The sequence below is a fragment of the Strigops habroptila genome, chromosome 5 (assembly GCF_004027225.2).
Source record: "Strigops habroptila isolate Jane chromosome 5, bStrHab1.2.pri, whole genome shotgun sequence".
NCBI lineage: Eukaryota > Metazoa > Chordata > Aves > Psittaciformes > Psittacidae > Strigops > Strigops habroptila.
This window is the reverse complement of record NC_044281.2, coordinates 47,905,867-47,919,486: the sequence shown is the minus strand read 5'-3', so window position 1 is coordinate 47,919,486 and position 13,620 is coordinate 47,905,867. Positions and strand designations below refer to the sequence as shown.

The window sequence follows — 13,620 nt, the reverse complement described above, 5'->3', positions numbered from 1 at the left end:
CGCACATGTTATTTCAAACATGATTTTCCACCATTTACCTTTTCATGACCAAAGGGAATGCTTCAGTTCCTTACCTCTGTGTCAGCCTTTGTCTTTAGGTTATAAGTTTTGTATCAGGACAGAAGCAAGAGTTGCATTCCCCACTCCTTAAATGGAGAGCTTAAAATAATTTGCTAATGTGTTAACATTTTTTTGGTTAGGCAGACAGAGAAGTCACTTAACTGATGTGTAATAGGGTGGCATAATCATTACAATAATTGAAAGAGAAATTATTTACAATAATAAATGGAAATATAAGTAGGAGTAATGGGACTGTGAAATTATGGGTAAGAAACTTGGCTGAATTTCAAGAGGTGATATATCTTACTGAAATAACCTAATTATTGAGATGGCTGAAGCCCCATCAGCTTGGCTCATTTAAGGCTACACTGGACAAAGCAGTAATGAATGTCTGTCCACACGGAAGACGTTATTGAGGGGCCAAGCTATCTTGGTTTTTTTTTCTGTTTCAAGGCTGTGTGACTCTGAGGCATGATGCCACAGAAGGACGGGCTTTTCCAAACTCCCTGTGCTCAAACAGAATTGTAAATTGCTTAGAAGCATAGAGTCATAGAATGGTTAGGGTTGGAAAGGACCTTAAGATCACCTAGTTCCAACCCTTCCTGCCATGGGCAGGGATGCCTCACACTTGAAAGCGTTTCCTGTGCTATCAATAACAGGGTAGCAAAACGAGTTATTCAAATAAAATGGCTTTGTTTTACTTTAGACCTTTTTTCCCATGGAAACGATGTATAAATATGCTACATGACTGAGAGCATTTCCCCACTCCAAGAGGCACTTTACAGTAATTTATGACTTCTTAAATACAACAACCTGGGAGATCACTGTCCATTCTTAGCCCTAAATCAGAAGGGAATAGTTTAGAATATAAATGTGTAGAGAGTTTTAAAATAATATTCTAATCTAGTTTAATATCCCAGAGTTGAAATAATTGTAGATACATGAGGCATGGGAATGATTTTGCGCCTCTTGTAGCTCTTCTGCCACTTCTATATATCAAGCAACCAAACTTGCAGGAAACAAGTTCCTGGCCACATTATAAATGGTATTCCGCAAAGCAGAAGGGTAACTGGAAAGCCCTAGATGTGCAGAGCTAATCTCCTAGCTGAGACTACACAGTTCAGGTGAAATCTTTATTTGAGGCAGATGTACAACCTTTAATGGAGTCACTGCCTTTCTTACTCACATTCCGTAGACCCATTTCTCCAGGTTTGATGTCATTTCAGATGCTACCTCCAGAGCATGCTGGACTAAAATTGGGACATTAGTATATCAAAATTTGAATATCACACCCACCAAGCCCATGTGGATGCTGTGTGCCTAAAGTCATCTGTACCATTAGGAGGTTAATGGCGGAATGACAAACCTGGAATGTGATCTGAAATGCTAGCAACCTTGATTCAAACATGCTAGATGCAAACTTTAAAAGCTTTCTGTTATGTTAAATAGCTGGGGTAAATAGATTCATGAGTGATTGGGAAGAGAAGTTAACTGAAGAAAAGTTCTCTACAGTACAGGCTGTCAAATACAAAGATACTACCTTTGGCTCATTAAGACTTTATGCAGCTTATTGCTCGATAATAATTATACTGCTGAACAGTACAGGAGGACATACAACTTTATTTCTGCACTGATATTTGCCACTTATCATTTCTGGACTTCTGTCTGAGGCAGTGCAGCCATCTTTATGGGTTTTTTTGGTTGTGATTATGACTGTCAACTCCATGCAGAGATGCAGCTGTGTGTAAACCAGCTCTGGAAGCAGAAGAATGCAAGAGTATCCTTGGGCTGAATGACTTTGCATCAGGTGTTACTAAACTGCTGAGAAGGACCAGGCTGTCCCTGCGTGCTGTGCTGCTATGGGGACGTAATGGCTCACTGACGTGGAACTGGGCTGTAGCTGTCATGATGCCACATGGTGTAGACGCCCTCTCAAAGTCATTAATGATGGTTCTGTTTGAAGAACATTTTGGAATCTGACCTTTGTCTTGTAAAAATTATTCAGACTCAAAACCATTGCTGCTTCAAGATTAATCCACTTCTAGTCCTTTTGTTAAAAGGAGTATAAACAGCTTGTAGGAAACCATATAAGTTATTGAAGCAGTGCATTACTCACTATAAGCAAACTAGTACAACACTCTTTTGATATTCTAATGTAAAACCAAATTCATGCTACATCCAGAAACTGAAAACTGCAGTAATTGAGCCAAATTATTTTGAAGAGGAATACTCACCATCCATCAAATGTGATAATGTGTGGATCAGTGAAAGAGTAGCAGTTCCCTGTTGGGAGGTCTTGAACTGTGACCTAGTTAAAATGAAATGTGTAATGAATAGAGTCTGCACAGCAGTTTTTCTTCATTACTGTGCCTCACAAAACATTAGGGTCAGGATTCATGTGTCAAGTACAAACTGAAGTCTGACTTCTAAAACATGATTGCGAATGGGTACAAGATAGATAGGCTTTGCTTTCAAACAACAGAGTTTAATCACATGCAGTAAGGGAGTACAAAGTGCTCCTAGTCTACCTGATGTAATGCTCTACCTTTCTTTATCTAGTAAAAAATGAAGCTTTTTTATTAAAACTTTTTGCTAAGTAGATTATTCACTGAAATTATCAAGAGAATGCTCATTAAATTGAACTAATTTTAATGCTTGAAGTATGGTGTAAGATATGCTGTAATTAAGTAGCATTAGCATATTTTAGTAGTAGTCACAGCCTGTCCTCTAATTTGGCCTTAGATTTCCTGATACAGCATCTGAATGGTTGATTTATATATTTGATATGCAGGTTATTGGTGGGGTACTGGTGATGAGGCCCCAAATCCAGACACTGGAGCTGTGTGCTTTTGGCACATGAATAAAAGAGGGTAGGATCTACTACAGTAAGAAGAAAAGGTCTACTACAACAACAGAGGTCTTCAGCTGCATCAGCTCTTGGTTACTTGGGCACAAGCTGGGTCTACATTAGGTCTTAAGTCCTAGCACCCTGCAAGAAGATATGCCTGTGAAAACCGGAGGAAGGGCAACTCCCTTTGAAGCTGCAATACCTGAATCTCAGGCAGTGCTGGGTGTTGCAACATCTGCTCAAGATGGTGGGGTTTTTTCATGGCTGAATACCCTGCTATCCAGTTCTCAGAAGTGGAAGACTGGGTTGTGTAGTGGTTTGTAATATGAAGAGCTCCCAGTCATACTGGTGGGAGTGATGAAGTGTTATAGTTTTCCCATATCTCACCTGCCAGGGCTGTTAATTCTTCGATCACTCTTTGCCCATGAGAAGTCCAGAGGTGCAATTCAGTTAGTTCTACTATGATCTGCAGAGCAGGAAAAAAGAATGGCTGCTATATCCTTGTGCAGTCTTTCAATGACAAAACAGACCTTAGCTTTTAGGAACAGTGGTGAAATTAAATAAATGACGAAGAGGGTGAAGATAGAACAACATTTCCTGACAAAATTCTTCACCTGTGGCAATACATTATCTTGTATTTCAAAATGCCTCTTAACATTGCACAGAGACACTGCTTAGACATCCACCAGTGTCTGGCATACCAAACTATTAGAGTGATCGTCTTGAGGACTAAAAACCTCTTTGAACAGTATTTCAATCTGAGGTCAATTGTATGATTTGTATCTACAGTGTGATATAAAGGACTGTCTCAGAATTTTCCCATTTTCTCCATGGCCACAACCTTCCTAAGTAAAACCTTTGTACAAGTAAATCCATGTAGCATTTTCTGTTCTGCTCTTTTCCTGCATGATTCCAACAGAGTATGCAAGTCCTAAGTACAGGCAGTGTTAGTTTGCTGAAGATAATCTGCTTTATCAGGTGTCTGGACTTCTCAGGATGTTTTGCCCACCATTTCTGTTCAATTTGCAGATAAATCAGAAGTGTTTGAACAAGTCTGAAGGACTAAAGATTATGTGGATTTTAATATATGGATTTTTCCTTGATATGTTGTAGGAACTGTGTTACATTAAGGCCTCTAATTAACCACAAAGCAGCAACAGGGAAATGGGGAGGAGGGAAAGTAGTATCTATTATGTTTCCATAGATCAAGTTTTAACTGAGATAGATGGAATTTATTATTAAAATTGATTAATCCCATTTCACACTTGCTACATTTTCATATTTTAATGAAAGCATTTGTAACATCAAGAAAAAATGTGGGGATGTGAGTGCGCTACACTGAATTAGCTGCAATTTCTTATTTAAGAAAGAATCCTAAAAAGTTTAAAAGAAGCCTATGCTGGAGAGGAAAGGATACAGTCCTATGCTAAGCATTTTACCTTTGAAGACAAAAATTCTTTTTGATCCTGTTTAATCTCATTTTCTCATGAGCAAATCCACAAATATTAGGGCAATGAAATTATAGATTTCACTGGGGGTTTGCTTTCGGTTACTTAATATATACCAGCTTGGATGTGCCACTACTCTCAGAAATTTAGCTGAGTCAAATCTGTGCTCTGGTTTATTCTTTCAGGCAGTGGGATCACAGCTCTCAAACCTCCCAGCGAAGGCCCTAAAACAACTTCACAGACAATAGGCTGGGCCCTGCTCACCAGGCTGCTTTGGCCAGGCTTTCTGCAGGGAAAACATGGCATTTCTCCCTGATTGCTGCTTCTTATTTTTATTTTAGACATGTTGTACAGGAACGAATGAAGAGATGGAGCAGCCGCATGTGTTGCTGGGGGTGTCCTGGTGAATCCTGGCTTAGTCACAAATTGAACATACCTATGCTGAGTCCCATCCTCCTTTCTCATTACCAATGGCGCTGCCTTTCCTCTGCCTTTTCAGAAACTGTTCTCTAAACCCTTGATTTTCCCTCTCCCTCTTTCTTGAAAAGGTGCTAATTCCCTAATTTAAGTTCTACCTCTCTCCCAGCATTCACAAGTATGCCTGGTTACATCTATAATCCAGTTGATGGTTTAACTGATGTGCTGACTAATAATCCAACCTAAATCTGTTAAAGCAGAAGACTACACATTTTCATTTGCTTGGTTTATAAAGAGGCTGTTTTGGTTTACTCTCCTAACAGCTGCCCCCAAATATTTATATGGTTCAGGTTTATCAGCGTCTCATTTTCTTTGATACTAATCCTCCCACTTAAATTTGACGTTTTCCAAATTATTTTAGGACCCAACCTTCATATCATTGGGTGTGTAAGCCCTCCAAACAAATCCCTCCATCCGACTGGCTCAGCTCTGATGCGGATGATGCGGTTCCCATCCTGAGCAAAGTCTGTCGCGGCTGTCACTGTTAGCGTGGCGGCTGCACAGCTGCTCTCCGAGCAGGGCATCCGCAGCAGATCCACCTGGCATGATGAAAGAGCGATGTTTGGAGAACCCAGTAACTGGCTATCTAAAATGAACACAAACACTGAGTCTGACAAGAGTTATCCAAACAGTTGCCCATTCCCTCTTTACCATCCAACACAGATGTTTCCTATTGCAGGGCACACATGCCTTGAAACCAGATGGGGTTTGCATGAAGACAGCTGTGACTGACTGAATCTGGCATCCCTCTGCACATTTTTCTGTGCTTTCCATTCCCCCCCCCCCCCAGTAGACAGTTTACTAAAACTCAGTGGTGCTTTTCTTTCCACAGGTGCTCATATTTCTGGAATGACAGTCTTATCTTTATGGTTCCATGCCCAGGGAATGAAGATGAGTAGTTCTCATGACAAAGAAAGAGATGAGCCTGTGTTTCTATGAAACATTAATCTTTCACTAGCTTTATTATAAGGAGTTATTTAATTTAAAATAAACAGAATTTTGATCTGGAAAGGTAGAGTTGAGTGAGATTTTAGTAAACTTTGGATCCATGACAGGAAGGCAAATGCAGCAGATTTGTATTTGTACTTTTGGCATAGTTAGCTATGGTGCTTTACTTTCCAATCTGTAAAATGATGGTAATTTTATTTCTATCTTTTGCAGAGGCATTGTGAGGATAAATTCACTAAAAGAATGTGGAAAAGTAATAGGCTATGGTGGTATTGGCTATGTAAGTATCTCTGATGGATAGGGAAGTGATGGATCGAGACAAAATCAATGCGGAAATGGCAATGGCAACGCCAGTCAATTATGCAGATCTGCTTCTGCATGTCTTATCTTTCCTAAAGGGACCTCTTCTAGCAGCAAGACTGGTAATGTTCACTTCTTTTGGGTCTTGACCCTTCATCCTGAGGTCTCAGGTAAAGAACAAACCTGAATTTTTATTTCCACAGGTATGTTTTTTATTTACAAACACTGAATTATGACAGCACAGGGTTATGAGCCATCTGCATTTTACACAGTGTGTATGTGCTGCTAAAGAAGCCACCCAGCCTTTCATGAATCCTTTGGTGAGTAAAAAATTAAATTGTGGCCCTACTGAAGATAGTCAGATTCTTGCAGCTGATTTCAGGACTGCCAGCATTTTCGCTGAGTATTTAGTTTTCCCAGACCATTAATTGTCAGGTGATAAGAATAAAGTTCTAGAAATGGTGGCAATGTAATTGATCTGATATGGAAATAAGTGATTTTCATAACATTTTCCCCATTTGTAGGATTGCTTAATAATTTATAGGAGATGGCATTCACGTATTTTAAGATGGTATTTCTAACACGATCAATGTTTTATTCCTTATGGAAACTAATAATAAAATATGATTTAAGTTAACCCTGTAGAGTTCTATAGGAACTGAACGAAAAACCTACAAATATTAATAGCATATTATCTCTCATATCAAGTCCTTAAAGGCTGCTTCACATCTTATAGAAAAGTCCTGGCTCATTTTCAAGGTTCTTGATTCAATTAAATTGGAGGTTTCCATGAGGAATAGTTATTGCCAATATAGCCCCATGAGCTGTGCTCACAACCCAGAACAAAAGTTTAAAATCAAAGAAAATCATCTTGTCAAAATAGTAATGACAAACTTAACAGAAGCTGAACTCCAGTGGCTCTGCTGTGCCTTGACATTCATTATGATATTGTCTGAACTTGGAGAGATATTTCTGTGCTTGTAATTAGCTTTCTTATCACTTACTTATTCCCTACATAATTAGCACAACAATGTTATTTTATGGATTCCGTCAGACAAGGAGCTTGTCAGTTAATTTATCCAGTATAAACAAATCTCGGCTAAAATAGGTTTTATTTTCAGTTTCTAGCACTGTGGCCAACCTTGCTTTTTTCAGAAGCCCACGTTGTTCTTCGGATAAACTAACAGACCCTAAAGACAATAAGGGCACAAACCAAACATGCAGTTATGCAAACACCTAGCAGCAGATACTCAACCTTAAGTATATATAGGTATCTCAGTTAATCATAAATGACCCAAGCGTCATCCAAGGAGACAGGCTCAGGATGGAGCAATCAAGGGCTAGAGCTGGTTATCTGTTTCAGCTGCAGAAACAAGTTGATTTTCCACTTCAGGAACAACTTCCTTCAAAGATTAGTTAACTGGCTGATTTGTGCCTCCATCCTGGCACCTCTGAGCACCAACACATCAAGCCCATTGACAGCTTGAAAACAAAGCTGATTCTGCAGGTCTTGCATCCCCTCTTTCTTCCAGTCAAATGCACAATGTGGGACTGGAGAAGGCCCTGGCAAGGGGTCAGCCTTAGTCTCAGTGTGATCAATTGAACTTAGCCTCCCCCACTTGAGCACTCCTGGACTATGCATTCATTGCCAGAGAAAATGTGAGTTAAAAAAAATTACTTTGACAGTTTATGTGACTAATTCTTATTTGATCCTCATAAATGGTAGGTGTCTAAGTTGCTCCCCACAGGAGTCTGTGGGGACTGGAGATGTCCCCCTGCCCCCGCATCAGCTTGCGCTCTCAGATACTCAATATCTAAGAAAATCTGTTCACATGAGCTCAGCGGATGTTTGCCTGATGGACTGGCAGAGACTCTAAGCCAAGAGCAGTATGTAGAACAGAGGAGCACTGAGCCATGGAGAAATGCAAAGTACTTCACGTAGGAGAGCCAACACAGCTGCTGGAACCATAAGGTGCCGTTCAGTTTAAGATCATTGTGTTATGATACCATTTGAATTATTTTTTTCTTCTAAGTGCTTGGCTGATGATGGGGAGAGATAGGAGAGGGATTTAGAAAGGGAAAAATATCAGGAACTATCTAGGTTTTGCCAGACTTTTTTTTGAGCTGGCTTTTTGTGGGTAGAGAAAGTGTGGCTGTAATCCTTTCTCAAAATGTTTTTCTCATTGAGTCACCTATGGAAAAGAAATAAATACCTTTTTAGAAAAAGAGTTGGGTGGTTTATTTAGTGCAAATGGAAAGAAAATATATATATGTCCCCCTTGGTTAGGAATGATATTCCAGCAGATTAACCTGAGGAAAGCATTTACTGATTAAAAGGGCAAGAATTTTCTAAGTGACATTGTCAAAGTTTTCAAGTAAAAAAAAAACCTTTAGAAAGAGGATAATATATAAGCATAAGAATGATGTTTTTCTTCTGTATTAAGCCGGCAAAAGAAAGCAAAAAGGCTTCAGTTCACATTTACTGAATAGTAAATCTGCAAGTGAGTTTCTTATTGATAATTAGTGAAATTATTCTACCTAAAATCATTGCTGCTACAAAAACTTACAATGGAATTTTATACTCCTGGAATTTGAAACAAGTTCTTCCACTCATAATTATTTCATCCGTAAATCTCAATGGACTATGGTTCAGGTTTTTGCTAGTCAGACTTTTTTTTTTTTTTTTCCTAAAACCTCTGCATGATATTATCATCTATTTTATTTCGCAACCAAATATATGACCTAGCTTGCTGATATTATGGCTTCTGCCCCTTTGCTGTTATTTACGTCTTATAATTTCTATGAGAATTTATTGTAACATAAATGCAGGGGAAAGTAAGCACATTGATTTGATGCCAATATATAAAACTCTTACCCAAATCCTCGATACTTAGTTGCAGAGTAATTTTACAAGAATCATCATGCCGTGGAGAGACAATGGGTACAGTACTCAGAATGGTCAAATCATGTTCTTTGCCATCCTCTGCAATTTGTAATGATTCTGGTAAAAACTAGAAATAAGAAAATAATTTTAGTTCATTATGACAGATTAATTAGAAAATACCAATCTTTATGAAATTGTGAATAGTTTTTAATCAATTATGAAAATATATAATTGCTTGTAAAATAATAATCTTTGTAATAATCCTCATAGTAATAATCTTCATAATAATGGTCTTTTACTTTATAAGGTGAAATTCTTAAAATACTTGGCAATTAAGAAAATGTGTGCAGTTGTCATACATAGTGTCTAATTGCTTCTGTACTCGGCTCCAGGTGCAAAGTGAGTGCAATTTTTTGCCCTATTCCTCTTCTTTGCTATGGCAGGAAGATGAATTTCTCTGTACATAATACATTACAGCTTTGGTGGCTCATGCACTGGGGAGAGAGCTCAGGTTGTGCCATTTCTGTCTGTCTGTTCTCCTGGGACAAGAGCAGAAACAGCACTTGGGGTTACTCAGAAATGGGAATTTCCATTCCCTGTGAAATTCTGACATTTCCAAGAAACCTGAAACTGTTCTTCAGTCATCGGACAGAAAGGGCTGCCAGATTTTTTGAACACCATTCGTGGAGGCATAAATCTTAGATGCTCAGAAGATCTCAAAATTTCCTGGGCTGCCACAGTGACAGTCTAATCCTTGAGTGGGATTAGACCTGGCTTTTGCACTCAGTGTGAATTTATCTTCAGCATTTTAAGTGCCTGACCATAAAAGTTCATTTTTGTCTTCACTTTTGAACTACAACAAATCATCCTTGTAGGTGTGCCTTCCCATAATACCATAACAAACAGACTGAAAGCCGTTTTATCAAAGTGAACATGAAAGCAATACTGGTTATGATGATCAGGGTTTAAGTTCCTGTGTCTTTTTTTTCAAAGCATGTCTGATAATGTATAAATTCCCTAGGGATGTGCCAAGTCAGTAAATCAAGGTTATTGGCATTACCTTAATCCTGGCATAGAAACCTTTGCTCTCTTCAGGCAATGACTGCTGCTCAGCAGTATCCCTCATAAAAGCAGAGACAGTGCAAAAGACCTGTGATAAATAAACAACATATGCTATATCTTTCCTCGAAGAAAATTCATATAATTATGCATCTTTCTGTTGATCAGAATTATGAAGCTTTTTTTCCTGCTGTTGAAATATATTTGAGAGGTTTAGGCTTTAAAAACGTTTTTGCATAAATATGGAAATTTGGAAGAATTTTTGATGCAAAGAAACATGGTTTCTGTCGTAACAGTTAATAACACTGAATGCTTACAATGTGTTTTCTTCTGCAGTTTTTCAAGCATCTTGGTTAGTGATATTAACTCATTTTAATTAGGGAGAAATACATTGTTCATGCACATTACTGTCAGGATAAGAGCAGTAGCCCTTGGGACAGACTTCAGTCTGTCCATTGGATCAAATATCGTTTCTCTGTACTATATTTGTAAATAGGTTTTTTTAATTTAAATTAGTTTGACAGTCATCCAGTCACAGAAACTGTGTCAGCAATGCAAGAAGCTTTTTTTTTTCCTTACTGCATTATAAAAGATGATGCAGATGTGCCTACAGGGTGTGTGTTGTAAGAAAAAAATACAATAAAAATCCCTCCTAACCAAAAAACTCCACCAAACACAATGTACCAGGCCATTTATGTTTTATTCCTAGCACAGTCACGCAACCTTTATCTCTGCTGAGCCTGCACACCATCTGCCATTTGAATGTTTCATTGGTTTCAGAAAACCCAAGCTGCTAACATAATTTCTAGGATCATAAGATTAAACTACAGAAATTTTCCTTAAAGCAAATGACAACAGACTCTGAAACTGTAGTTCAGAATTTTCTGGGGGGAGCTTGTCTCGGAAATGGAGTAACAGATTGTGATATACTAAATCAATTCCAAATACTCAGGTGACATATTTGTAGCTACTGCCTTTTTTAAGCCTCGAGTAACCCATGAAGAGGAACTGGACCAATCTAATTTATTTTCCATTGTGATAAACTCCTTTTGATGGATTTTCCAGCATCACTCACTGTCCATGCTGCTCTTGGTAGGTCTCACTTACCGGCTTAGGCATAACCCTCATGACCAGTTGCAGCAAAAGAGGCTCAAACTCCAGATATTCCCAGATTCATAGGGTCACATGGACATGACTTGAATAGCACTCTGGAATATTTATTTTACCACCCTAAAAATCCCTCTTCATTGCCATCAAGTCGTGAGTTTATTCCAAACTGAAAAATCCTCTTTCCAAACTCATTTGTGCACAACTGTGCCCCACCAGCAACACAGCACCATTTGTATGGCTATGGGAAAAGTCAAGTGTCTTCTGTGTTCTTCAGGTGGATTACTTCCAGTTCAGCTCAGTTCCAGGTTTATGTACCTTTCGGTACATTGGCCATTTTCACCTTTATAAAGTTTCTCACTTTTTTGCTGACAGCTCCAGCCAGTTTGGCCATGTGAAAATGGTTTTATTTCTTACATTAACTAGATGAAAGCCTTGTGATTGTATGGGGTGTGCCTCACAGAGGTAATTTACAGTTAGCCTCAGATACTTCATAGTTAGCCAGTTTGCCTCCAAAGGAGAACAAGTCATTGTCTCCTCAAGGCAATAGTCCCCTGTTATCATTAGATATTTATTATCTTCAAACATTCCCTAAAGGCTCGTGTTCAGCTTACAGAGTTTTCAAAACAGTTCTGCTGGAAAAGCAGGAGGCGGGCATTGATCTTCCTCTTGCTGCTTCTCCTGCAGCTGCCACAGGGACAGTCTGCAAAATCGGAATCTGACAAGGTAGTGACAGCAGAGAAAGAGTTTAGACAATGTATATCCCCCCTATTAAAAAAAAAAAAAAACCAAACCAAGCCCTGATCTGCTTGGAGAGCTCACTGAGCAAATGGAATGCACCTGCATTGCAGATGCTATATTTACTCTCGCCAGATTGTTTGCACTTTTGCCTTTAATGCTTTTTGCCGAAAATGTTCACACGGAAGACTTCCCTCTGAGCACACCACATGGAGTGTTTCTGCCAAGGAGGGAGCTGTAGTGAGAGGCAGCACGGTCACACAAAAGGATGCTGGGCACTGATGGAGGCATCTCCCAGTGATCTTCACCAAAGTGACATCCTGGGAAATGTCATGACCCAGCCTCATTCCCTGCGAGCATTGTATTTTCTCACATATATATTTCAGAGGTATATTTTATTGATAAAGCACAGAACACGAAAATAAAAAATTACTCTGTGATGACACACTGAGACATTCTTAGACTATCAGTCAGTCCTTTCCAGTTTCTTCCTTTCCTTCAGTGCTTTTGGAGATGAGCACAAACTTTGCAAATTCTAAATGTACAGACAGCCATCATGAGTTGAATTTTATTTCTGTCTTTTATACTATTCCTCCTCTTGTAGTGCCTTTATGTTGTTAGGCGCATACTTCACAATCAGCAGATATGTTCAACAGCTACTGAGCTACAAGTTGATAGTTTGTCACATAATTATTATGATAGTCACTCTGAGGAGGTGACTCAAAAAGGGGTTTTTTTGCCTTCAGCTAAACACTAGCTCTTTTCTCCAGTTCAGTAATCAACTTTTTCTTTCCTTTTTGCCCCTAACCCCATCTCAGGATGCATCCTTTTTAAAGCAAAGAGATGAAAGCATCACTGGCAGCAGTGTGCTGATGGCCGTGACAGGTTAGGCAGTATTTTTCCACAAACTCATCATATCTGTAAAAAAAATAAAATTATATTTTTTCATCATCCCTTTTAAAGGGACAGAAATGTAAGGATGCCCTCAGACAGGATGACCAGATGGCTTCCGGGCACAAGCTGCTCCCTTTCTCCTGTGTGCTGGCAGATCTTTGTATAGGGCAGAAAACTACTTCTAAGCACAAAATTCTGATCAGAAAAATGCCCTGGAAGCTAAGAAGTTTCTCCTTTCCTGTGTGTTGGAGAAGATTTCTACTCTTACATAGACTCAGTCAGATTCTTTCCTATTTTGTGGTGAACCCTGTGAACAGCGTATTTAGCTGAAAACAGATTTCAGTCATTAACTTGGGGAAGGTCAGGTAGCTCAGGGAAACAGTTTGGGAGAGGATTTTAATCCTAGGACCTTTCACCATCTCTGGCAAATTCCCCCCTAATAAACAATTTGCATATGAAAATTTTTTTGTTTATTTTTTCCCCCCAGGGCACTCGGAATCCAAAGCTCTCCCAGGTCGGTTGTTTGTTCTTATTTTGAGCATAAACCCACCTCCAGTTTCACCTTTTTCCATGCCCCTGATTACTTCTGAATGTACTGTGGGGAACATAGGCTGGGATGTGGTAGGAGACGCCAGTGCATCCAGCATGGCTGCGCCTCCAGTTTTACTAGCTTCTCCCAACTGTGCTCCGATGATGGGTTGTGTTCCCAAAGGCAAAAGAGGAGATGCTTATTTTGTGATCAAAACCCATCCCTGCTCATCAGTCACGTACCTGAAGACTCCTGGGTTTGCCAGATAAATTTGAGAGCTTTCAGAAAGGCCACTTTCAGCCACGTGCTTCTCAAAACACTGGCAGAA

The 13,620-nt window shown here is 39.2% G+C and overlaps 1 pseudogene; it reads right to left on the bottom strand.

Annotated features, from left to right (window-relative positions):
* LOC115608270 overlaps nt 1–13,620 on the bottom strand; it is a 194,036-nt pseudogene that overhangs the window by 113,412 nt on the left and 67,004 nt on the right.